Here is a 27,134-nt window from a genome sequence, read left to right as displayed (position 1 = left end):
CAAGAAGATATTCTGGTGGGGATCGGCCCATAATTGCGGTATTGAGCTTTATTAAAATTTTTAACGGAAGGACTTATGGATTGACACACATAGCGGAATCGCTTTATCTTTTAGAGATTTGAAAAATGTTACGCAATAAAGGCGGTCTAGGACTAATAACATTCGCAGTATTACATGAATTTCGGGACGTAAAATGCTCTTTTCACATTGTGCCCAAGACTCTCAGCCACAGTGAGATAGTCACAAAAACAGGAGTAGTAGACCCCAAAACTTCAAAACAAACTTTTAAACAAACCACAAGTTGTATTGACGTAAAATGGAATAATTAGTTTCCTTCCATGTATGAAGAAGACTTAATACTAAATTTCAGCATTTTCGGCAAAACAATGTTAGGCACCGTTCTATGGGGGCTATTTCAAAACGTCGATCTATACCGACAAATTTCTGACGGAAAGTTTTTAGACTCAAAAAAGACTAAATACCAAATTTCCTATATTTCGGTAAGAGAATGTGGCTAAAACTAAAAAAATACCGAAAGTCAAGAAGTACGCTTCGATGGGGATATAGGAAGACGTGGACCTGTACTGAAAATAATCTTCTGGAATATTTTATAACTCTTGGAAGACTAAATAATGAATTTCAGCCATTTGGGTGGGATATTGACGTCACAATCTTTAGTATTACGGAAATCGGAAGGTACCGTTCTAAAGGGGGCTATATCGAAACGTGGACCTATACCGACGAATTTTAGTCGGAAATGGGGCAATATGAAAGCGTGGACCTGTACAGACAAATTTCTGGCGAACAGTTTTATATCACATTGAAGACTAAATACCAAATTTCAGCCATTTTGGTGGAATATTGAGGCCACAACGTTCAAAATACGAAAAATCGGGAGGTACCTTTCCATGGGGGCTATATGAAGGCGTGGACCTATACCGACAAATTTAAATGGGAAATTTGAGTACCCCCAACGAAGTCTAAATACCAAATTTCAGCCATTTCGGTGGGATATTGAGGCCACAACGTTCAAAATACCGAAAATCGGTAGATACCGTTCTATGGGGGCTATATGAAGGCATTGACCGATACCGACAAAGTTCTGGGGGAAAGTTTTATACCACCAACGTAGACTAAGTACCAAATTTTAGGCATTTCGGTGTGATAATGAAGCTAAAACCTTCAAAATACCGAAAATCGGGAGGTACCGTTCTATGGGGGCTATATGGGGTCTCCGACTAATATTTCGGTGTGTTACAATCGGAATGACAAATTTAATTATACCCTCCATATGGTGGAGGGTATAAAAACACAATACGAATATTGTTCAGTGAAAATCGAATGTCCAAAAGGAGTGATGTAGGGCATAACATGGTCGACATGTCCCGGCTATAAATCGTGCTTACTTGTTTTCTATGAACATAAACAAAATATTAACCCAAACCGAAATACAATAACTCTGAGACTATTATGAATATAACCCAGTCGATTTGTATTGAAAAACATTTGTCTTCTATCTTTAAATTAATGTATACGTCAATTGTTACTGCTACTGCCGAATGTATTACTTAGCTAATTCCTATAAAACTTTTTGTAGTATTTCGCAAACTTTTTCGGTTTGTTGTCATTTTGTTCTTATATTATATTGATATAACAAAAATGGCGATGAACACTAATTTTGTCAGATACAACTGTTATGTTACAAATATCATCCTGAAGATGATGTGTTCTAGTAGCCGAAGGTAGGGTATAATTTAGTACATCATCCATACGCTTTTGTTTCTTTTTTATTGCATTCGTTGTTAACTTTGTTTAACTTCGTAACCATGTAAAATATCACTTACACATATACTTACCAGAGAATTTTTCCTAAATAGTTCCTTCTCAGGTTCTCTGTTTTTTAATACATTTCTCGTTGTCGATTTCATGCTCCTTGGCGTAAATTAAGTTATTCATTACCTTTATCTCATTAAAGTTTAATGCCACTTTTTATGTTGTTGATGTTTTTGGGGCTATTTTCATTTGTCTGTAGTTCTGTGATTCTTTATTTGGTAGTTGTCGTCTTCATCTTCCGCATATGCATCTTCTCCGAGCTACTGTTGTGGCTGGTAGTTTACGGTCTGCTGTCAAATGTAATGTTGCAATTATAGCTTCATTGACAACATAGTTGTCGTCGTAAGTGGCAAAAAGATTAGCCATGCTTAGCAAAATCTGCATTTTATTGTTAATTAGTTAGGCAACTAAAATGCTGCTATGTTAGTCAGGTTGCCAGCTGAATAAGTGTTTTTTCTGTGTAAGGAATAAAATTAAAGTTATCACAGGAATGTCTATGGGAGGGAAGAGATATTAGTACGGGTGGTTTGGTAAGGTGGTAAATAAGATTTAATTAAAGTCAGGATTGAATAATATGGTATTTAATAGTAAACAACTAAACTAATCGCTATACTAAAACTGGACCTACATATATCGACAGTTTCTTATAAGGATAATATTTAGCTGTGAAAAAATAATGAATTTACAATTGTTTCTAAAATTACAAAAAAACCTCGGCAAGATGTTGAAAGAGGACCGAACATTTGGAAATATAAGTACGTTTCTTTTGAAACATTGCATTTTATTTTTAAGTTATTGCTTTTTAGGGCGAAGGCTATTATTTGTGAAATTTTTTAATTGTTTTAATTAATCGATACATATAGCCTAAAGATATTATATTGAAATAATCATATTAACAGCATTTTACGACGATTTTTTGTTTTTAGCATATAAAAGGAAACAACATTATTTAATTACTTGCAGAACTTTTGTCCTATGAACCTATAAGATTTACACCCCTCTTAATTTGTTGATATCGTGTTTTTGATTTCGTTTAACACTCCGTCGAAGGCGTATATATTATTTCAGTACTGCGTATTTGTTTTACATAAGATTTTTTTAAGCTCATAGCGGATTTCCTACAAAACAGCAACGGTGTGTCAACAGTTTTCAACTGAGCGCATTAAAAACCCAACCCCATGTCAGTCTAGACTCCACAAGGCAACTATCTACAAGGAAGTAGCTCGGTAATCACGACTTATCTGGAGAAGTGAAGCACGCGCTTTCACGGCTAATAACGTTGAATGCAGGCCGTAGTCCTCCAAAACGAATTTTAAACAAGTAAAAAAGAGTTAAGTTCGGCCGGGCCGAACAACATGGACCTATGTTGACAGTTTTTGATGGGAGCCTTTAATGTCAAATAACTCCTAATTCGGTTAAAAATTGTAGCTAGAATCCTCAAAATACCGAAAATCGGCACATAACGTGGGAACTTCAAATGTCATTAACAGCTAGTTCGGAGGTATGTGGGCTATACGAAAATATGAACTTAAATAAACAATTTTTGTTGGCTTTTAAATTTCAAATTACAGAAAGTTCGTCCAAAAAATAAAGCTAAGTTACGGAAAATCGGGAGGTTTGTTTTGGGGCTATACCAAAACATGGACCTACGTGGTTAAACATTTTAAGTAAAATCCTCAAAGTACCGAAAATCGGGAAGTATAGTTATATTGGGGCTATGTTGAAAATTGTTGATGCAGATGTGTGGTGACCACTACAACCTTCAAATGTCAAATTACAGTTAGTTAGGTTTAATATTGTAGCTAAAATCATCAAATTGCTGAAAATCGGGAGGTACTTTTATATGGGAGCTTTATCAATACATCGACCTTTCTTGACAATTTTTGGTGGAGAGGTGTGGTGACCACTAAGAATTTCAAATGTCAAATGTTCAAATTACAGAAAATTCGGTTAAAACTTGTAGGTAAAATTCTCAAAATACCGAAAATCCGTTATATGGGGATACCGAAATCCGTTATACCGAGGTACCGTTATATGGGGCTATACCAAAACATGGACCTACGTTCATAATTATTTCGAATATAAGTTTGTTGGTCACTAAGAACCCTAAATATCAAATTATAGCTAATTCGGTCTAGAAATGTGAATTTAAACGTCAAAATACCTGAAATCGGGCGGTAACGTTATATGGGGGCTATTCCAAAACATGGATCTATGTCCACTAGTTTTATACGTTTATTGACATTTAAGAACCCTAAATGTAAAATTATAGCTTAATCGACCTGAAAATGTTGCTATAAACGTAAAAATACCGTAAATCGGGGGGCACCGTTATATGGGGGCTATACCAAACCGTGGATCTATGTCCGCAAGTTTTGTTATGTAAGTTTATTGACATTTAAGAACCCTAAATGTCAAATTATAGCTACATCGGTCTGAAAATGTAGCTAAAAACGTCAAAATACCGTAAATCGGGGGTACCGTTATATGGGGGCTATACCAAAACGTGGACCGATATAGCCCATCATCGAACTTGACCTGCCCGCAAACAAAAGACGCATTTTCCTAAAATTTCAGACAATTTTGGTGGAGAGGTGTGGTGACCACTAAGAACTTCAAATGTCAAATGTTCAAGTTACAGCTAATTCGGTTAAAACTTGCAGGTAAAAATCTCAAAATACCGAAAATACCGTTATATGGGGCTATACCAAAACATGTACCTATGTTCATATTTTTTTTCGAATATAAGTTTTTGGTCACTAAGAACCCTAAATATCAAATTAGCTAATTCGGTCTAGAAATGCGACTTAAATCGTCAAAATACCTGAAATCGGGCAGTAACGTTATATGGGGGCTATTCCAAAACATTGATCTACGTCCACTAGTTTTGTTACATAGGTTTATTGACACTTAAGAACCCTAAATGTCAATTTATAGCTAAATCGGTTTGAAAATGTAGCTAAAAACGTCAAAATACCGTAAATTGATGGTACCGTTATATAGGGACTATACCAAAACGTGGACCTATGTCCACAACTTTTGTTATATAAGTTTAGTGACGCTATAGAGCCCTAAATGTCAAATTATAGCTAAATCGATCTGAAATTGTAGCTAAAAACGTCAAAATATCTTAAATCCGGGGTACCGTTATATGGGGGCTATACCAAAACGTGGACCTATGTCCACAACTTTTGTTATATAAGTTTATTGACACTTAGGAACCCTAAATGTCAAATTATAGCTAAATCGGTCTGAAAATGTAGCTAAAAACGGCAAAATACCGTTAATCGGGGGTACCGTTATATAGGGGCTATACCAAAACGTGGACCTATGTCCACAACTTTTGTTATATAAGTTTATGGACACTAAAGAACCCCAAATGTCAAATTATAGCTAAATCGGTCTGAAAATGTAGCTAAAAACGGCTAAATACCGTAAATCGTGGGGTACCGTTATATGGGGGCTATACCAAAACGTAGACCGATATAGCCCATCATCGAACTTGACCTGCCTGCAAACAAAAGACGCATTTTCCCAAAATTTCAGAGTTCTATCTCCATTTTTGTGGATGCTAGAGTGATTACCACAGACGGACGGACGTGCACAGATCGACTCAGAATTTTACCCTGATCAAGAATATATATACTTTATAGGGTCGCAAATGAGTATTTCAATGCGTTACAAACGGAAAAACAAACTTAATATACCCTCCATACTATGGTGGAGGGTATAATAATAGTGCTTAGCATTTGTTATATTTTTAATCTATCTCCTATGACACTCTTTATGTTTATACCCTCCTCATACTATTGAGGGTATATTAAGTTTGTCATTCCGTTTGTAACTGCTCGAAATAATCATAGCTGCCATACAATGTTACGGGTCGACGTTTTAAGGAGTTTTTAAAATATTCTTTCCATTTAACCACCGAATCGGTTGTAATTTGGTATTTTGTGTCACGAGGCTAAGAAACATTTCTACCAAAAATTGTTTACATGACGTTTTTACAGCATCTTCTGGCGACGAAAATCGTTGACCACGCATTTTTTTTCATGTGAAATGAAGTCATTGGATCCCCAGTTAGGTCTGTACGGCGTATGACCCATCAATTCCACGTTTTGTCCGTTCAAACAGGCACTGGTTTGAAGAGATGTGTGAGAGCTCGCATTGGCAGAACGATTCATCTTCTCTTGTTCGTTTTTCGAATTTCTCAGGAGACTTCAGGCCAACACATTGTGGTGTAACATTCAGAATTTACCGTCCCACATTTCTCAAGCCGTATAGTCGCCACACGGTCAGTTTTACCGAAGAAACAAGCGGCCATTTTCTTCGAAGGTCTTCTTCCATGAACAACTTTCGTTGGATTTGACTCGTTTTAGAAGAACCAAACGGTCGATTCCTGCTCTGTTTCGACCCTTCGCGTTTCTGATTCTTTGGATTGTACTGAGCAAACAAATCCATATGTCTACGGCGTAATCGAGCATCCAGATTTTGAAGTTTTTTATTCACGTTTGTGGGATATTTTGGCATATAACACCCAAACCAGTGAGATTTTCGATCCAACACTAAGATTAAAATTGTAACCAAGACAGTAGTTAAGAACTATCTAGTACATCTCAAAATCATTGAACCGCTCCTTCAGGCAGTTTTGACCTTGTGGATTAAAAACTTCATGTCACAATCGTGAGGCTCGATTTTCACTGTAGACACATCGCTCGTTTACTCAAAGAGTGGCATAACTCAAAAAATGCGTTTTCTGAGTTACCAATTTCTATTTTTTCTACGACTTCTATATAATCTTGTGTCAAATTTTCATGCTGATATCTTAAACACTCGACGAGTTACAGGTGATTTACTGCGTGCTTGGCATAATTCAACAATAAAGTTTTTTGAGTTTATGAACCACTAAAACACTTCAAATCATGCTTGATCTTGCACATAAATTTAGCACCGATATCTGGCTAGCTGTTTGCTCTTTGTGGTTCTTGTGTAATAATCTTTTTAAGTTAGGAACTCAAATTTCAATCACCAACTTATAACGCGTTTTTCTCGAAACTTTTTTGAAATGTGTCACTCTTTGAGTAAATGAGCGATATGAGCAACTTTTTTTCTCAGTACAATCTCAGGAATCAGATACTCGAAGGGCCCAATAAGATGTTTTTCCTTCCATACAAATCGCCTATTGTCGGTATCGGTCCACGTTTTGATATACCCCCCACAGAACGCTGCATCCCTATTTTTGGTATTTTAAAGGTTTTGGCCACATTAGCCTATCGAAGTGACTGAAATTTGATATTGGTATAAAATTCGATATGTGTATAAAACAGGCCTACAGAGAATTATGGGTATAGATGTGCGTTATAATATATCCTCCTTTGAAGAGGTATAACGGGTTCTCAGATTGGAGGTACTACGATACCGCTCGATACGAAGACTTTTAAATATTTCGGATTCTCATTGGATAGAAAACCTCCACGTATAAATTGATCAATATAGGTTCATATAAAGGTACATTCCCAATATGAATGTACCTCCAGAAACGCATTGTAAAAATTGGAATTACTGTGACATGCTATTTCGAATTCTGTAGTGCGATTCTTTAACTCATTTTTAGAGTTACCGACAAAAATCGTTAAAATTAAAACTGTTATAATTTGAGTAATTAATTAAATCTCTCGGCAATTTAGGGCAAAAAATAAATTTGTCGCTAAATCCAACCGATTGCATTGTTTCTACAAAAACGTTTTAACTCTGCTAAGGTAAAGTTCAGGGTACCATATGGCATGGTCCCCCAACTAAAGTATGTTGTTTATCGTCGTTTACATTCTGAGATCTGAATCATAATTTCTAAGATCGAATCAAAGATCTACATTTGCACCCAGGATTATCCGTAAATTATTAATATATAGCAGCTTACGTTATGTGGGAACTTTTGTTAGGGACCTAGATGTAATTATTTTCAGTCGCCTTTTGCAATAACCCATGCCAGATACAAATTAAAAGTCCCTTTAATATATACACATGTGTGTATATGAATACATGTATAACATCACATTAAGCAAAGTAGTTTCTGAAACAAAATTGAGTTCACTCATCTGTTGTGCTCTCATTGGCATTTAATTGGTACCATAACAAGATGTAGGGTCTTGTTTTGCGAATGAGTTGCGCAGAAACGTAACGCCTTTTTTATCGAAGTTCGTTACTGCCAGCGGCAATGTTAAAATAGTGCAGAAAATCAATTGACATTTCTTTTGTCAACGTTTGTGTTTGTTTTTTTTTTCGTTCAACTCTCTAAGCGCGTCTCAGTTTGGGCCGATGAATTCTCAATGGAAAATACAATTGATTTGTTAGACTGGCGTCACGGTTTCGATGTTTGATGGTTTTTTGTTTGGTTCTGTACGATGATTGTTTGTTTGTTTGCTGTTTTTCATTTTATTATTTTTTTAGTAGTTGTTGTTCGTTTGTTTTCTTTACTTCAAAGAGACAATTGTTGTTGGGTTCAATTGTTACCGATGTTGGAATTTTTGCTACTGTTAACTGAAAATAGTTGTTTGACTTTTGTTTGTTTTAATTTGCTGCCGTTTTTTGCCATTTGTTTCCGTTGATCGCTTTTGAAAGCCAACCAAACAACAGAAAAAAAAAATAATTATTAGTATTCTTCTCAATGAGAATGTGTGTGAGTGTCTGTGGCTGGAGTGAGTTCGCTGGTTTAAACAAAAGACTTAAGCCACAAACTTGCTAATTATAGTAACACCCAGCCATAATCATAATCCAATCCAATTATGGTATAACTCTTTCAGCATTAAGCTTTATTCGATTCGAGATTCCAACAAGAAGTCAATGCAATTAACGGCGATATTTCGAGTGGGTGGAATTTGATTTGTTCACTGGAGTGCAGTGTACAAATTAATAAAATTAACACTGTATATTAATGACATTTTTATTGCCTTCTATATTTCATGGCAATTTATGTCAACGTAGTTTTTTTAATTCCATATTTGCTTTAATTTGTTTCTTTTAATGGATGCTCATGAGAAAAAATGCTATTTGACTTCTGAGAAACCATAAATTGGTGTATTTTATTAAATGAATTGCTACTAAGTAGTTATTATTTATGAGATTTCGTATCAATCAGGTTTTCAGGTTGAGTCATAGAAGGTGCTAAAACATGTGTATATGTAAATGTAAAAAAACTGTTGTTTTAAGAAAAAAACTCATGCCAAAACAAAATCTTAAAATCTTGAATCTTGATGTAAATTTAAGAAAGTAAAACAGAATAGAGTTTTTGTGCTTACTTAACTTACTTAGTTGGTCGTCTATAGGGAAGAAAAGCTTTCCATTTATCACTATTTTTGGAATAGCGCGTTTTCCAATTTGGAATACCGCGTTTTGTTTACTCCAACATAGCCTTGGCCTTCCAGTCCTGCGTGTACCGAAATCAGGCCCATATTTATATGCCTTTTTAACGGGTTCATCATTACTCATGTTATGACATGGCCTAGCCAACGCAATCGTTGTAACTCGATATGTTTAACTATACTGATGTCGTTGTATAGTAGATACAGCTGGCCCGTAGATCTCTCAAAGAATTTTTCTCTCAAACACTGTCTTATCTGCTTGCGCAAGTACCCATGCTTCGGAACCATGTATCAGTGATCATGTGTTATTATACCCTACACCACAATGTGGAAAGGGTATTATTAATTTGTTTTTCCGAAAGTTAATGTAACACCGCGAAATATTCGTCGTAGACCCCACATTTGGTATACCAAATCTCATATCTCGACGAGATAAAGCGATTTTGAGATGTGTGTTCGTCCGTCCATTAGAAATTGTAATCAAACTCCAGGCCGCAATTATGGACCAATCTTCACAAAATTTTGTATGGAGGTCGGGTTCAGACCAGAATAGGCCCCAATAGTTTTCGGTGATGGTCGCAAAATATTAAGGGAATCAAATGGACCAAAAACAGAGTTTTTATTCGATTTTGTAGCGGCTCTGTAGGTTGCAAGAATAGTCTGATTGGTGTAAAATTTTAAGTAATGTTTGAGTTTACGTCAAGGAAGAATCGTGCAATTTACTACGAGATCAAAAATATTTATCGGGTTAAATGGACCAACACTTTTGTGTGAAATTTGGTAAAATTGTTAATATTATCACTATATTTTTATTCCTGGAAGACCCATTTTACCCACGTAATTTATATATAGAAGAGGAACTCTTGGCCTTTGCATTGATGCCAGATGACAAAATTACAGCCTAGTATATACTAGGACCCCTTAGTTTTAATTGTGTGTAGTGTAATCATAATCACGCTAGAGGACGTAGTTATAGTTTAATACTGAACAATTTTTGCACTAGGTAAAAGTCTTGGTCAAGGGTAGTGCCAATAATTTTTAAGAATGCTCGGATAATGGAAAAAATATCCAAATTTATTTTGTGGTCTGTGTTTAAAATTCTGGTGGCATATTCCGCCAAATTATGAAAACAAAACTTGAAAACCAGCTGTTAGATAACGGGACTACTGTCCAATTTATAAGTGGGTTATTCTTTTATTGTTTTGGTTTCTTTGTAAAGAACTACGTTTACCTTCCATGCCACACAAAATGTCGCACTCATAATGGAAAAGTTTTGAAATCATGATAGAGGAATTTAATGTATTAGTGATGAAGTGTTATTATACCCTACACCAAAATTTGGAAAGGGTATCATAAGTTTATTATTCCGAAAATTCATGTAATATTTGGTATACCAAAACTCATATCTCGACGAGATAAAGCGATGTTGAGATGTTTGTCCGTCCGTCCGTCCGGCTTTCCATTATAAATTGTAATCAGGTCCGCAATTATGGACCGATCGTCAGGAAATTTTTGCAAGGAGTTTGGGTTCGGACCAGAATAGATCCCTACTGTTAAGGGAAGTACACACTAACAGTCAAAACTGACAGTCAACGTACTTTAAGGACAATTTTCCGGCAAATAACAACTTTTATTTAGCTAAAACCGTTTGAAATACAATATTTACGGTATTATTTAGAGATTATAAAAGAAAATTTTCAATTAGGCTTTGATATTCACGAAATAGACCTCAATGACTGTCAGTTTTGCTTGTCAATGTGTACTATACTTTAGTGGTAATGATCGTGAAATAATTAGCGGGTGAAATGTACCAACAGCATATTTTTTCATCCGATTTTGTAGCTGATCTGTAGGTCGCAATAATTCTCCGATCTCTGCGAAATTTTAAATACGGTAAGAGTATATGACAAAGAAGAAGGTTGCGTTTTGAGATGGTCATCAGTAGATATTTAGAGGTTTGAATGGCCACAACTTTTGTGTGAAAAATTTGAAAATTTTTAATATACAGCTTATATCTTTATTCCTGCAAGACACATTCCGCCCATGTAAATAATATTTGGAAGGCAAACTCATGACCTTTCCATTACAGAGTTACAGCCTAATATATCCAGTTATTTGTTTGTTGTGTAATCATAAGCACGCTACATGTCGCAATCAGAGCTCCGTAGTCACGAAATTTTGCACGAGGTAAGAGTTTAGGTCTAAGAATATGCCTACAATTTTGGATGATGATGATATGACATTATTTTATTATTTAGCTGGTGAAATGGACCAAGAGAACAAACCCGCGACGCCCGGTTCTATGTACCGGATTGACCCGAGGAATCATCTTCTCGGCCAGGGGTCGCCACCTCAGCAACTACTTGTTCGTGTTCGTCTTTATTTTTATTTTGGGAGCGGCATGTCCCGGAATGCCTGCTCCGGATTCTTTTGGTCAGTGCCAGGATTGAATGTAACCCCGGGCCATGGTTTTGCACCGTTTGTCAACGTCTCATCCACCATAGGTCGGTGTCAATAAGATGCAACGGGTGCCGAGGATGGGTGCATTTCAGGAACTGTTCAGGCCTGTGAGTCTGTGAACCCCAGTGAGTCTTCATCATCAACATCATCGGATTATGAAACTCCACCGCAATCTCCCCGACAGCAGTATCAGCCGCAGCCATTAACACCGCGTATTGCTGTCTCAGTTCCTGAGGATGTAACATTCGTGCGATGGTCTTCGAACCAAGATCAATGAGATCGTGAACTTCATGAGTCGGGGAAATATTATGGTAGCGGCGATCCAGGAAACGAAGCTGAGCAACAACAGCAGTCTTCGGAGTTGTGATGGATACAACGTTCTTCGCCAGGATCGTACGAGAAGTGGGGGGTGGAGGGCTTGCATTCCTACTGCACCAGTCTGTCCAGTACAGACCTATCTCGCCTGAGCTAGACTCTAGGGACCCATACTTGGAGTGTATGGGACTGCTGCTGAATGTGTATATCCCGCCGGTCAATAGCTATGCCCCGCGTTATTTGCCTAACATCGGATCTCTGTTGCGAGGTGATGACCGGCTGGTCCTAGGGGACTTCAATGCGCATTATGAGTTATGGCACTCAGCTCCAGGGAATGACCAGAGAGGTAGAGATCTAGCTGAGCAAATAGATAGCTCCACATTCTGTAGCAGGATTAGAGGATACTGCCACAGTTCGCCTGACATATCCATCGTGTCACCCGGTCTGACGAATGACGTGACATGGCATTTCCCTTGGGTCGGACCATCTCGCAATCCTCATCACCATTAACAGACCACCAGACTTCATAACCTCTGAACGTTATTAATCATGAGAAAGCGGATTGGCAAGGTTTCAGAGAGTTCACTGATCATCGCTTCAGAGAACTGCCCAATCCCTCTGATGTTCGGGTGGAAATTCCGAGACTTTATCACTTCTGCAGCCGCTCGCTTTATTCCTGCTGGTCGAATACCTGAAATAAGACCCAATTTCCTAGCAGAGGCAACGGGATTAGATAATGAGCGTGATGAGCTTCGCCGCACGAACCCTAACGACCCCAGAGTCAGGGAACTGACAATGGAAGTCAATAGATTAGTCGGTGAACACAAGCGGAAAAAGTTGCTAGGACATCTGAAGTGCTGTAACATTGGAGCCGGCTGTAAAAAATTGTGGACAACGGTTAAGGCGCTATCGAACCCTGGTAGGAGAGATGATCGGACATCTGTCATGTTTAACGGCGTGGCTTTGACAGATCCGAAGAGTTGCGCTGGCTATTTCTGCGACAATTTATCGAGCACCCCGATAGCGACCGGGCGAAGAGAAGTGTTTTCCGTCGTTTGCGATCTCTTCCAGCCGAGGAAGAACCGCCACAATTTACGATTTACATGTACTTGTAGAAGCTGCTACAACAACAACAACCAAGAGAACAAAATTTTCCTCCCATGCTACAAATTGTCTCTATCATGACAGAGAAATTCCCAGTTTTTGCATTATTGCAAATTACGTGGAGCTCCTGCGTTTTAATTGTCCAATTGGATATTTTATACATACATTGCAGCATAGGTTCGCTTCGCTACCTTTTTTCGAAATCTGCTCGGTGTCGCTAACCTAAAATTTTGTTTGAAATATGTATTAACTTTGGTGAAGGTGAAGGCACCCACCCACATCCTCGTGGCATATAATTGAATATTATTAATTTTGGATTTCTATTCATTATTAGTTTTTTATCTCGACGAGATAAAGCGATTTTGAGATGTGTGTCTGTTCGTCCATTTTTAATTGTATTATTGTAATCAAATTACAGGCCGCAATTATGGACCAATCTTTTCTCTTACAGACATTGTAACTCTTTTCGCCCATTGATGCTGTTTAGGATTTATTATCGTCCATGTCTCCTATCATTATCCTAAAACGATATAATTATAAGAGTTAAAAAATGGTTAAGTCGAATTCTCCCGCTTAGGGGTAGTTTACACTATATGTAAATGTCATATGACATGCAATTTTCCATCATTATATAGTCGCTAATATGTGAAATATTGGTGATTTCCTTACGCCATATACTTTGCGCGTCCACACCAGCAAAAATGAAACAAAATTACGTCTCCACATTGCCTGCGTGGTAGATATGGAATGTTTTTATTTCGTGTCATATGACATTGATAGATAGTGTAAATTACCTCTTATTGGTACTTATGTGTTTTTAGTTCTTCATGGCTGATGGACCGTTGGACCTTACCATTTAGGGACATTTGTAAATATATCGTTTTTTTTTTAATACAAGAGATACCGTGCCACGTCCGCAATTTATGCCAACATGTACCATGGTACATTCCATAAAATTTCATGAAAATCAGTTGGTAAGATTTTGAGATATAACATACTTAAAAACTGGCCGTGATCGGGACTTCGGGCACCAAGAAAGAACATTTGATCGGAAGAGCAACCACCATTGTCTCGAAATTAATTTGCAAGCCGATGCATTCATACTTACTTACTTACTTAGCTGGCCTTTTACAGAACATTTGTTCCATAAGCCGAACTAAGAAAAATCTCCAATCCTCTCTGTTTGATGCTGTATTTTCCCAATCTGGGATATGTAGCTTACTGATATCTCGTTTCACTTGTTCGCTCCAACGAAGTTTTGGCCTTCCAGATCTGCGAGAATCTCCATGCGGCCCGTATTTATACGCCTTTTTAGCGGGTTCATCATCACTCATTCTTATAACATGGCCTAGCCATCGCAATCGTTGTATCTCGATTTGTTCAACTACATTGATGTCATTGTATAGTTGGTACAGCTCGTTGTTCATACGACGCCGATATTCGCCGTCAACACAGATTGGCTCGTAGATCTTTCGAAGAATTTTTCTCTCGAACACACCAAGCACTGCCTTATCTGCTTGAGCAAGTACCCATGCTTCGGAACCATACATTAGCACGGGTAGTATCAGTGTTTTGTAAAGTGTTACTTTTGTTTGACGAGAGGTGGCTTTATTCCTAAACTGCTTACTCAGCCAAAAGTAGCATCTGTTAGCCAACACTATTCTTCTTCGTATTTCACAACTGATGTTATTTGTTGTGTTTATGGCGGTGCCGAGGTAGACGAAGTCCTTTACTACCTCAAAATTGTAGGTACCAACATTCACAAATGGTGCGGGGTTTGTGGAAATATTACGCGTCGATACCATCAACTTGGTTTTTTCGCCGTTTACTGCCAGACCAACTTTAGCAGATTCTCTTTCGACTTTAACAAAGGTGTCAGTTACTTCCTTTACCGATCGACCCATGATGTCAATGTCGTCGGCATAAGCCAGTAACATATGGCTGTTCGGGTATATCGTTCCTTTTCTTTTGACCTTCGCGTCTCGTATGACCTTTTCCAGCAGGATGTTGAATAGATCACACGACAGGCCGTCTCCTTGTCTGAAACCTCTTTTGGTAATAAACTCTTCGGAGAGGTTCTTTCCTATTTTAACTGAGGATCTCGTCTCAGTTAATGTCATTCTACAAAGCCGAATGAGCTTTGCAGGAATACCAAAATCAGACATGGATTGGAACACCTTTGAACGTATAGGGCTGTCGAATGCTGCTTTATAATCGACGAAAAGATGGTAGGTGTCGATCTGCATTTCTGGGGTCTTTTCCAGGATTTGTCTCAAGGTAAATATCTGGTCAATGGTGGATTTGCCAGGTCTAAAGCCACACTGATAGGGTCCAATAATTTCGTTGACCATAGGCTTTAGTCTCTCACACAATATGCCAGATACTATCTTATATGCAATAGGGAGCAGACTTATGCCCCTGTAATTGGAGCACACAGTCTTATCATAGGATGCTCACGTTCCAATCGTCGGGTACGCGTTCTTCCTGCCAGATGGTGCTAACTAGCTGATGCATACACCTTATCAGCGTGTCGCCTCCGGTTTTGAACAGCTCGGCTGGTAGGCCATCTGCTCCTGCCGCCTTATTATTCTTTAGCCGGTTTATTGCTGTCCTTACCTCATCTTGGCTGGGCGGTATACATTCAATACCATCTTCTGGGATTGGATCTGTGGTATCTTCGCCGTCTTCACTGATATCGGATACCAACAGTTTGGAAAAATGTTCGTTCCATATCCTGAGCATACTATCTGTATCAGTTACCAAATTACCTTGTTGGTCTCTACAGGAGGATATGCCTGTACCAAAGCCATCAGTTTGATGCTTCACTCTTTGGTAGAATTTTCGGACTTCGTTTTTTCTTCGGTAGCACTCCTCCTTTTTTTCTTCGGTAGCACTCCTGGTCATACCATGGATTCTTTGGTGGACGTCTCTGGTATCCAAGTACTGATTTTGCGGCAGTTTGCATGGAGTGGGCAATATTTTGCCATTGTGCTGATATGTTATCGGGACGAGAAGCGCTTTGATTAAGGAATTGGGTCAGTTGAGTGGAATATGCTGTGGCTATCTGTTGTGTTTGCAGCTTAGCGATGTCCAACTTTCGTGTTGTGTCTGTCCGTGCTTTATTTGCAACGTTAAGACGGGTACGTACCTTTGCTGCAACGAGGTAATGGTCCGAATCTATGTTTGCTCCTCGGAACGATCGTACATCCAACACGCTCGATGAATGTCATCCATCTATCACAACGTGATCAATTTGATTTATTGTTCTTTGGTCTGGAGACAGCCAAGTGCCCTTATGTATATCGAGATGCTTAAATCTGGTACTGCTAACTATCAGCTTTTTTGCCGCTGCGAAGTCTATCAGCCTCATTCCATTGTCTGATGTTTCACTATGTAGACTGAATTTCCCGACTGTTTGTCCAAAGATATTCTCCTTTCCAATTTTGGCATTAAAATCGCCTAGAACAATCTTAATGTCATGGGCAGGACAACGGTCATATGTTTCTTCTAAGCGCTCGTAGAATATATCTTTGGTCTGTTCGTCCTTGTCTTCGGTTGGAGCATGAGCGCAGATAAAGCTGATGTTGAAGAATTTTGCTTTTAATCGAATTTTAGCAAGTCTTTGATTCACTGGGGTGAAGCTGGAGACCAGATGTTTTAACCTCTTACCAACTACAAAACCGCAACCAAACTCATGCTTTGTGTCATGGCAGCTATAATACAGTGCGTCACCTTTAGGTGTCCCAGTCCATCGTATTTCCTGTATGGCAGTAATGTCGGCCTTGTACTTTTCAAGTACATCTGCCAGCGCGTAAACTGCACCTTCTCTATAAAGAGTGCGAACATTCCAGGTGCAGATTCGTTTCGTTTTTTCATAGTAGTGTGCTTCTTCTAGGGGAGGGTTACGAACGCTGCGCCCAAACGCAAGTTTTTAACGTTCTTATGGGTGAACGCGCGGCACATGTTAGCTCACTACCTTTAACGGGTGTTAAAGGCAGCACCCCAGGTGACACCACGGGGAGGTCAGTGTCCACTTGAGATGAGAGAGGGACCAAGATAAATCCTGGACTTTACCATGTTAAAGCCGGTCAGGACCGTTCCTTGGTATCTTACCCCGATGCATTCATAAGTTTAGCAAACTTTTTAAAAATGTCATGAAATTAGGTTCAGTAGTTTTGGAAAAGTAATGTATTGAAAAGGGTGGGCGTGGCCAACAGATTTCAAGTCCGGTCCGGTATTTTGGCCCCAAAGGTACATAACCTAGGGTCGGAGATACAACACCATTGTCTCCCAAAAATAATGCTGAAATAGATATAATCATAACTTTGGCATATACATCTACCGTTTAAAAGGAAGGCGTGGGGAAGGTACGTCCTCATTACCACGGCAAACCTTGAGTATTTGCTGCAAATTTAATGGAAATCGGTTTAGTAGTTTTGGAGATAGTAAGTAGGCGTGGTCGGGTCTTTAGGCCCCAAAGAAGCACGTAGATTCTGGATGAGTTCGCAAATTTTCAATATACATTCGTTATTATTGCAAATGTAGCGTTTTTTAAATATTCAACAAAACATGCAGCCTATTTTCACCATCCCTGTACATTCTCTGAAAATTATCAAAATCGGTTCTGCAGTTTTGTAGATAAAACATCTATAAAAAAGTGGGCGTGGTAAGTTTTTCTTTACATAAAAGTCGATAGAACCATTTTACTTGGATGCTTGGTACGGAAAATGGTCTATATTGGTCCAAGCTTTTATATAGCCTCCGCCCGATTTCCGGGCTTAAATTTCCTCCTCAAATTTGTTGCTATAGTTCCAGTATTGACATAAACTCTATAGGACGGTAATTCGCTTTTTTCTATATTTTTTAAGGATTTTTTGCTGTTTTGATGATATAAGCTTTTTCATACAAAAATAGCAGTAATTCGTCATTTTAAGTTGAAAGGGGTCAGAAAGGGTCTTTAAAAATGTGCTGGATCCAATGCGAACAAATCTTTTTTACGGACAGGTGTTCATGTAACATCAACAGTGCTATATGATGATACTTCATCGCCATACAAAAATTTAAGTTCATCGATGCACTCTCGCCGGGATAATCGAAATCGTCGGAAGTTGAAGAAAAAACGTAACGAAAATGTTAACAAATTAATTCCATTTTTTTGGCAAATTGATTTTTGTCAAGTCACTGTAATCAACCCAACTCATGGTCGTCCTGAGTACGTTTAGGCTAAAAATTGTAAAACTTCCCATTGAAAATGTCAAATGGCGGCTGGTGACACGTAGCCTAGGCCCGAAACTTTTGAAGTAGCCCTCATACCTGTCCACGTTTTGATATAGCCGCCAAAGAACTGTACCGCCCCATGTTCGGTATTTTCAAGTTATTAGCCTCATTTCACACCGCATTGGATTAAGTTTCGTATTAAGTCTTCTCTGGGGTCAATAACTTTACACCAGATTTTTCCTATTTTGAGGATTAAAGCTTATTATACCCTCAGTCTTCTGACAAACAAGGGTTTATACACTTTCTTACATGCATTATCGAAATAATGGTTTTAGATCCCAAGTATGTTTGGAAGAAATTCTTTTCAGACAATTAGGAATCGATTTAGAAATGTCCGCCTGTTTGTAAAATGCACGTTAACTCTCGAACGGCTAAGTTGGCCTGCGTAATATTTTGTCCAAACTTAGTTTAAGTTCGAAGAGGAGTCATATTGGTCCGCTATTCAGGACTAAAGTTCAAAATTTTCGCTAAAATTATGCGCTTGATAACTCTCGAAGGCAGTGACTAAACATCCATTGTCAATCTGTTGATGTCAGATAATAGGTCTGTTCGATAATTTCGCAAGTAAAAAGTATTTGCAAATTCTTGCAGCTACTTCTCAGTTCTCTTTTACAGAACAAGTTAGTTATCGAACAGAATACCTAATATGTCGATAGTAAATTGACAGAAGCAAAGTATTCCTTTCAATTTTCTTGTTTTTCTTTTCAGAACGCCGTACAAGGTGTATTATTATGTGCTCACAAGCTAGTCCAAAACACTCGAAAAGAATGCAAAACACTCCGAGGCACCTGCCATAATATACCCAGAATTTATATAAAGGAGCATGGTCCCTACCGTCCACGTATACATCTGATTTCGAATCGCAGGTCTTTACAATTTCTGTACGCTTTGATATTAGAAAAGACTCCCATTTTTCTTTGTGGATGTTCGTGAGAAATAGATTTTTTTAATAACTCCAAACTTCACCTTTGACTCACTTTTTCCTATTTCTGAAGAGATGCGTCGTTTTAGTTGTTATTGTTTTTATTTCCCATTCCACTTCACTCCACTGCAGTGGTAAATATATTAATTAGTAAAAATTCTTCAATTTTACTAATTGCAAAGTTTCTAGTTCACACCTCTAGATGGAATTACCACACCCAACCTAAACACGAATCTAATTAAAATTTCCTGAGGTACAGCCTTTGCTTAGGAAATAATTGAGAGTTTCATTAAAAAATATTGGTATAGTTTTTACAAAAGGCATCGATTTTTTATTTTTCTTGTGGACTTTGTTTTTGCTCGATCACACTTTTATCATTGCTTTAATCAAAACGAGAAAAAATAAACAAAAAATTACAAAATCGGGAATACCAGTAAATAGTTAAAGAAAAAAACTAGACAAAACAACATCCACCATGGGTGGCAAAACGAAAAATACATGACAACTTTTTTTCGTTCCATACAGAAGCTGTTGCAAAGCATTGATAAGTTTTTTTTTGTGATTTGGTTTTTTGTTGGCAAGTGGCCTGCGGTCGAACATAACTTTGAGACAACATTGTTTTGTTTTTCGTTCTTATTACCGGACAACCGACTGCTCAGCCTAAACGCCTATGATCGAAAAAACAAAACAGTTATAAGTATAACATCTCCAGCTACAAAAGTTCCATCTAATGGAACAAAATATTAACAACAACCAACATAAGAACAACAACAGCTCCGATTTCTCTCTTCTTCATGCAATTGTCAACTTTGGTATATGTGTGTATGTAGCTAGCATATGAGTTATCTGTACATAATGCCGATTATTTTGTTGGCAACACAGAAGCCAACTGGCGACCGACCACAGGAGTAGGAGGTACAAATGATACAACCACTAATGCTGCTGCTGGAGATCACAAGCACAAAAAATAATTAATATGCTGTTAAGATTTTTATGACAAGCGACAAGGGCAGGGCTTTTTTAAATGTCGCTGTTATTGTCGTTGTCGTTGCTGCTTTGCTCCTGTATTGCCAACATAACTTACTTCTTTTTTGAACAGCAATAAGAAACACAATGACTTTGAAATTCTCAGCCCAGCTGCAGAATTTTCTCCATTTCGAGATAATATTACTTTATTTGAGTTCATCGAACAGAACTGTCAAAACCATGTGGTTGGCTAGTGTGTTATTGCAGGAATACACTGGCTAACGGCTTGCTGCAACAAAAACGCTTCTGTTTCCGCATATGTCAGTGGTGGCACAGTGGGACAGTAAAAGGTCTTAAGACAACCGAAACAGAGAAAAAGTATTACGAACCTTAAATCAGAGGGTCGTTGATATGACGGCGAACGATTCTGGTCCGAATGATTGAAATATATAGTAAACTATGAACTAGATTACTTAACTAGTTCCGTTAAAAGAGTATAACTATTGAACTAGATCTTTCAAATGAACTGGATTGAAAAATTCTAATTGATTGCATAATTACGAGAATGTAATACAACAATCCTTAGTTACCGGTGATTTGGAATATCAAAGAAAGAAAATAAAAGGTGCCTTATGTATTAATCCCAACGCTTTAAATGATTTAAACGTTTCTAGTTAAAATATCCTTGGAATTCAAGGAGAAGGACTAATGAACTAATTCCTTTAGAGGAAAGGAACATGCAATATCGACTTTTCAAGGAGTCGCGATTTGGACCGAATACCTTGAAAAACTTAAATTTTCTATTTTATTCGCCAATTGCTATTTCTAACAACGAAAACGCCAATGAAATGAATAAAAAAAACTAATGTTCAAGACAGGAGAATAATACTGATGCCCGGATTTTCGAGGTAAGACAAATATGTGATGTTCGGATAACAGAGTCTACAATGTAAAAAAAAAAAATCTAGTGTCCGGATTACCGCGTTGTCCGGATTAAAAAGTTTCCGGATTATCGAGGCTAGACTGCAAATTGTTTCATTCCAAAGCTAATATCTCTGGCAATATTGCTTTGATCGACTTTAAAAATGTACCAAATATTCAATGCTACTTCTACCTTAAACAAAAACCAATAATTTCTTTTCGATTTTCTGAAATTTACAACTGGTGGTCAACCCTTAAGTTCGTCCGGGCCGAATTTTTTAAACCTTCCACCATAAAGTATTCTTAACTAAAATGGAGTAATTACTTTCCTGTCTACAATTTTCTTGCATAAAATTTTCGACCATGGATACCCTCAATGCCTAAATTGTCTAATCTATAAAATTTGTTCGGGTGACGTAGGGGATGGAAGATAATAAGGAACGGTCCTGACCGGCTTTAACATGGCAAAGCCCAGGATTTATCTTGGTCCCTCTTTTATCTCAAGTGGACACTGACCTCTTCGTGGTGTCACTTGGGGAATTGCCTTTAACACCCGTTAGAGGTAGTGAGCTAACATGTGCCGCGCGTTCAAAACGTTAAAAACTTGGTTTGGGCGTCGGGTTAGTAATCCTTGTCTAGAAAAAACAGCCTACTAAAAAAAAAAACAAAAGAAAAGAAAAACAAACCCGGAAAACGTTTTAAGGATCATGATTTGCGAATCTGTACCTAGAATGTTCGCACTCTTCATAGAGAAGGTGCAGTTTACGCATTGGCAGATGTACTTGAAATGTACAAGGCCGACATTACTGCCATACAGGAAATTCGATGGAACGGGAAAGGCGTTACAACAACAACTAAAGCACGAGTTTGGTTGTGGATTTGTAGTTGGTCGGAGGTTAAAACATCTGGTCTCCAGCTTCACACCAGTGAATGAAACACTCGCTGCAATTCGATTAAAAGCAAAATTCTTCAACATCAGCTTTATTTGCGCTCATGCTCCCACTGAAGACAAGGACGAACGGACCAAGGATATATTTTACGAGCGCTTAGAAGAAACTTATGACCTTTGCCCTGCCCATGACATTAAAGTTATACTAGGCGATTCAGTCTCCAAAGTGAAACATCTGACAATGGTATTAGGCTGATAGACTTTGCAGCTGCAAGAAACATGGTAGGTAGCAGTACCAGATTTAAGCATCTCGATATTCATAAGGGCACCTGGCTGTCGCCAGATCAAAGAACAAGAAATCAAATTGATCACGTTGTGATAGATGGAAGACATGTGTCAAGCGTGTTGGATGTAGGATCGTTCCCAGGTGCAACCATAGACTCGGACCACTGCCTTGTTGCAGCAAAGGTATGTACCAGATTAAACGTGGCAAACAAAGTGCGAACAGACTCAACACGGAAGTTGGACATCGGTAAGCTGCAATCACAACAAATAGCCACAGCATATTCCACTCAACTGGCCCAAATGCTTAATCAAAGCACTCCTCGACCCGATAACATATCAAGACAATGTCAAAACATTGCCCACTCCATGCAAACAGCCGCAAAACCAGTACTTGGATACCAGAGACCTCCACCAAGGAATCCATGGTATGACCTGGAGTGCCGTGATGCTACCGAAGAGAAAAATGCGGCATATAGGGCTACTTTATAATCAGTAGCAACGCGTAGCGCACAAGAGAGGTATCGGGAGAAAAGGGGAGAGGAGAAACGTCTTTTCCGAGGGAAAAAGAGAGAGATGGAAAAGCGGGAGTGTGAACAAATCGAGATGTACAGGAGACAGAATGAAGCCCGAAAATTCTACCAAAGAGTGAAACATCAAACTGATGGCTTTGGTACAGGCACATCCTCCTGTAGAGACCAGCAAGGTAATCTGGTAACTGATACAGATAGTGTGCTAAGGATATGGAAATAGCATTTTTCCAAACTGTTGGTATCCAATAGTAGCGAAGTCGACGAAGATACCACAGATCCAATCCCAGAAGATGGTATTGAATGTATACCACCCGGCCAAGATGAGGTAAAGAGAGCAATAAACCGGCTGAAGAATAATAAGGCAGCAGAAGCTGCCTACCAGCCGAGCTGTTTAAAACCGGAGGCGACACGCTGATAAGGTGTATGCATCAGCTAGTTAGCTCCATCTGGCAGGAAGAACGCGTACCCGACGACTGGAACCTGAACATTATGTGGAGATAAGACTTTATGCTCCAACTATAGGGACATAAGTCTTCTTCCTATCGCCTGAAATATAGTGTCAGGGATATTGTGCGAACGACTAAAGGCCATGGTCAACGAAATAATTGGACCATACCAATGCGGCTTTAGACCTGCGGCAAATCCTGAAGAAGACCCAGGAGATGCTGATCGACACCTACCAACTTTTTGTCGATTATAAAGCAGCCCTCGACAGCCCGCTACGTTCAAAGGTATTCCAACCCATGTCTGAATTTGGCATCCCCACAAAGCTCATTCGGCTTTGTAAAATGACTCTAACTGACACAAGATCTTAAGTGAAAATAGCAAAGAACCTCTCCGAAGAGTTTTGTACCAAAAGAGGTTTCAGGCAAGGAGACAGCCTTTCGTGTGATCTTTTCAACATCCTGCTAGAAAAGGTTATACGGGAGGCAAACATCAAAAGAAGTGGCACAATCTACACCAATAGTCACATGTTACTTGCGGATGCTATAGACATCAAGGGACGATCAGTTAAAGAAGTCACCGATACCTTTATGAAGGTTGAAGGAGAATCTGCTAAAGTGGGTCTGGCGGTAAACGGCGCGAAGACCAAGTTGATGGTGTCGACGCGCAATGCGTCTATTGAGATCGGACCAACTGTTGAAGTTGGTTCCTATAATTTTGAGGTAGAATACCTCGGCACCGCCGTGAACACAACAAACGACATCAGTTGCGAAATAAAAAGAAGAATTGTATTGTCCAACAGTTGCTACTTTGGCTTAAGTAAGCACTTCAAAAACAAAGCCACAACTCGTCAAACAAAAATAACGCTTTACAAAACATTGATACTACCCGTGCTGATGTATTGTTCCGAAGCCTGGGTACTTGCGCAAGCAGATAAGGCAGTGCTTGGCGTGTTCGAGAGAAAAATTCTTCGAAAGATCTACGGACCAATCTGCGTTGACGGTGAATATCGACGTCGTATGAACCACGAGCTGTATCTGCTATACAACGACATCAATATAGTTAAACGTATCGAGATGCAGCGATTGCGTTGGCTAGGCCATATAATAAGAATGAGCGATGATGAACCCGCTAAAGGGCATATAAATTCGAGCCACATGGCGGTCCACGCAGAATTGGCAGGCCAAAGAATAGATGGCGCAGACAAGTGGATGAAGAGATGACAAAGCGCGGTTTTCCAGAAAGCGAAGCACTAAACAGAAAGAATTGGAGATCGTTTCTTAGTTCGGTCTATGGAACAAATATTCTGTAATGGGCCAGATAAGTAAGTAAGTAAAATGTGTTCAACCAGGTGGTTCCTTTATATGGGGGCTATATCAATGTGTGGACCTATCTTGACAATTTTTGTTGGAAATTTTTTGTAACGGCAGGGAACACTAAATTTCAATTTACGGGTAGTTCCGTCAAAAAAATGTTAGCTACACCACATCGTGGATGAATGTTGACGATTTTTAGTAAAGAAGTTTCGTGACCACTGAGAACCTCAAATGTCAAATTACAGCTAGATCGTTGAAAATTTGTATCTAAAATCTTCAAAATACCGAAAATCGGAAAGTACCGGGCCTATACCGAAACATGTTTCTATGTTGACGATTTTTAGTGAAGAAGTTTCGTGACCCCTGAAAACCTTAAATGTCAAATTACAGCTAGATCGGTAAAAAATTGCAGCTAAAATCCTCAAAATACCGAAAATCGGGCGGTACCATTATATGGGAGCTATACCAAAACATGGATCTATGTTGACGATTTTTAGTAAAGAAGTTTCGTGATCACTGAGAACCTCAAATGTCAAATTACACCTAGTTCGGCAAAAAATTGTTGCTAAATCCTCAAAATACCGGAGGTACCGTTATGTGGGAGCTGTACCAAAACATGGACTGATATAGCCCATCTTCAAATTTGACCTGCCTATGGTAAAAAGAATACTTGAGTGCAAAAATATGGCGCTCTAGCTCAATTTAAGCGGACGCTAGAGTGATTACAACAGACGGGCAGGTGACATGGCTAGATTGACTGAGAATTTTATCCTGATCAAGAATATTGGGATTGGGGAAGGCTCATTTGATATATAAGGTAGCTGGAAATGTAAAGTCGTGGACACCTCAAAGGATCTGGGTGGATAGTCTCGGAGTAAATGTGCGAATGCCTACAAATTCTGAATAGCGACGGAACGAATACTTGGCTCCCTTAAAACAGCCTATGAGAACTTCAAAATCAGTATCCTGTTCATCTAAGAGAACTTCAAAAACAACAAATATTTGTTTTTGAAGGACCGCCATGGCCCTTGGGTTGTCCATCTGTATATGTCGCTGATAGGACAAGGCTCAGTTGATATATTAGGCAGCTGTAAATTATATGTAGAGTGGTAGACTACTCAGAGGATATGGGAGGAAAGTCTCGAAGTAAATGTTCGAATGCCTACAAAAACTGAATGGCGATGGAACGAGTTATTGGCTCCCTGAAAACCTCCAATATTCTGTTTATCTATGAGAACTTTGAAAATCATGACCATAGAATAAGCGGACTACCATGAAAAATCTTGTACTGACGAACCTCGCTAAAACCTTCAGAACATTGATCTGCGAACGTGCACCTGGAATATCTCAAATCTTTATAGAGATGATACTATTGCCTTACAGAAATTGTGATCCAACAGGAAAAGTGTCGCAACAACACCTAAAGGTGATGCATGGTATTATAGCTGCCATCAAACTGGACACAATACGATTGTGGTTCTGTAGTTAGCCGGAGGTTTAAAAACTTTGTCTCCAGGTTAACCCATGTTGATACAAGACTAGCGTTAATTCGGATAAAATTTTAATTATTCATGCATCGAACGATGCATAAGTTTATCCTCAACTTTTTTCCCACTGTATGTCATTTAGAAGAATTTGCACGATACTGTTGTTTTGTAGTTTTTTATTTGTTTGTGTTTTCTCTACTTTTGGAGATGTTTCTGTTTATTGTTGTTCAAAATTCAAGTGCATTAAAGTTGGTAGCGCCGTCATTAAAAGCAAAAAAGGCGCACAGACCACAAGAGTTGTGCTGTTGCTGTTTATGCTGCTGCCGTTGTAGTAAACAAACGGTAACAAACCAGGCAGACAAAGCAATGCCACACCAAGAAGCTAATAAAATCACAGCCAACCTTTAGGTTCAACCTTCTGTTTTTATTTTTTCTTTTCTTTCTTGTTATTACTTCTGCCATGGCCGGTAGGCCAGCCCGCCGCCGCCATCTAGCCTTGGCATGGAGACGCCTTTTCGAGCTGGGACAACAATATCTTTCTATTGTTGATCTCTTACTCCACATGTTGCCCATTCATTTGTGTTTTTATTTTAGAGATTTTTTTTTCATTTTATATTCCATGTCGGCTACAATATCTTCTGATTAGTTACTACCGTTTGTAATTGAAGAGAATTCCATTGGTACGTTTACCAAGGATCGGTAACACCACTTGCCAGCAAACAGCTGCAACAGCTGTTGCTATCGTCTGATTATAAGTTGTTGATGTTAGCTTTGTGGTCAGCTGTGTTTGTTGCTGTTCATTTTTCCTTCTATTTAATATTCATATTTTAGTTATTTTTGGCTTAGGAGACATCTGTAAAAGTGCAACATTGTTGCAATTTCATGAACCATTATAAATATTTATATATGTGTAATTATACCCTACACCACTATGTGGGAAGGGGTATTATAAGTTTGTTTCGGGAAAAATTCATGTAACACAGCGAAATATTCGTCGGAGACCCCCAATGTGGTATACCAATCTTCA

The sequence above is a fragment of the Musca autumnalis genome, unplaced genomic scaffold (assembly GCF_047663935.1).
Source record: "Musca autumnalis isolate F117 unplaced genomic scaffold, ASM4766393v1 scaffold_1, whole genome shotgun sequence".
NCBI classification, from domain to species: Eukaryota; Metazoa; Arthropoda; class Insecta; order Diptera; family Muscidae; genus Musca; species Musca autumnalis.
The sequence above is the reverse complement of the archived record's forward strand: the minus strand, read 5'-3'. Positions refer to the sequence as shown.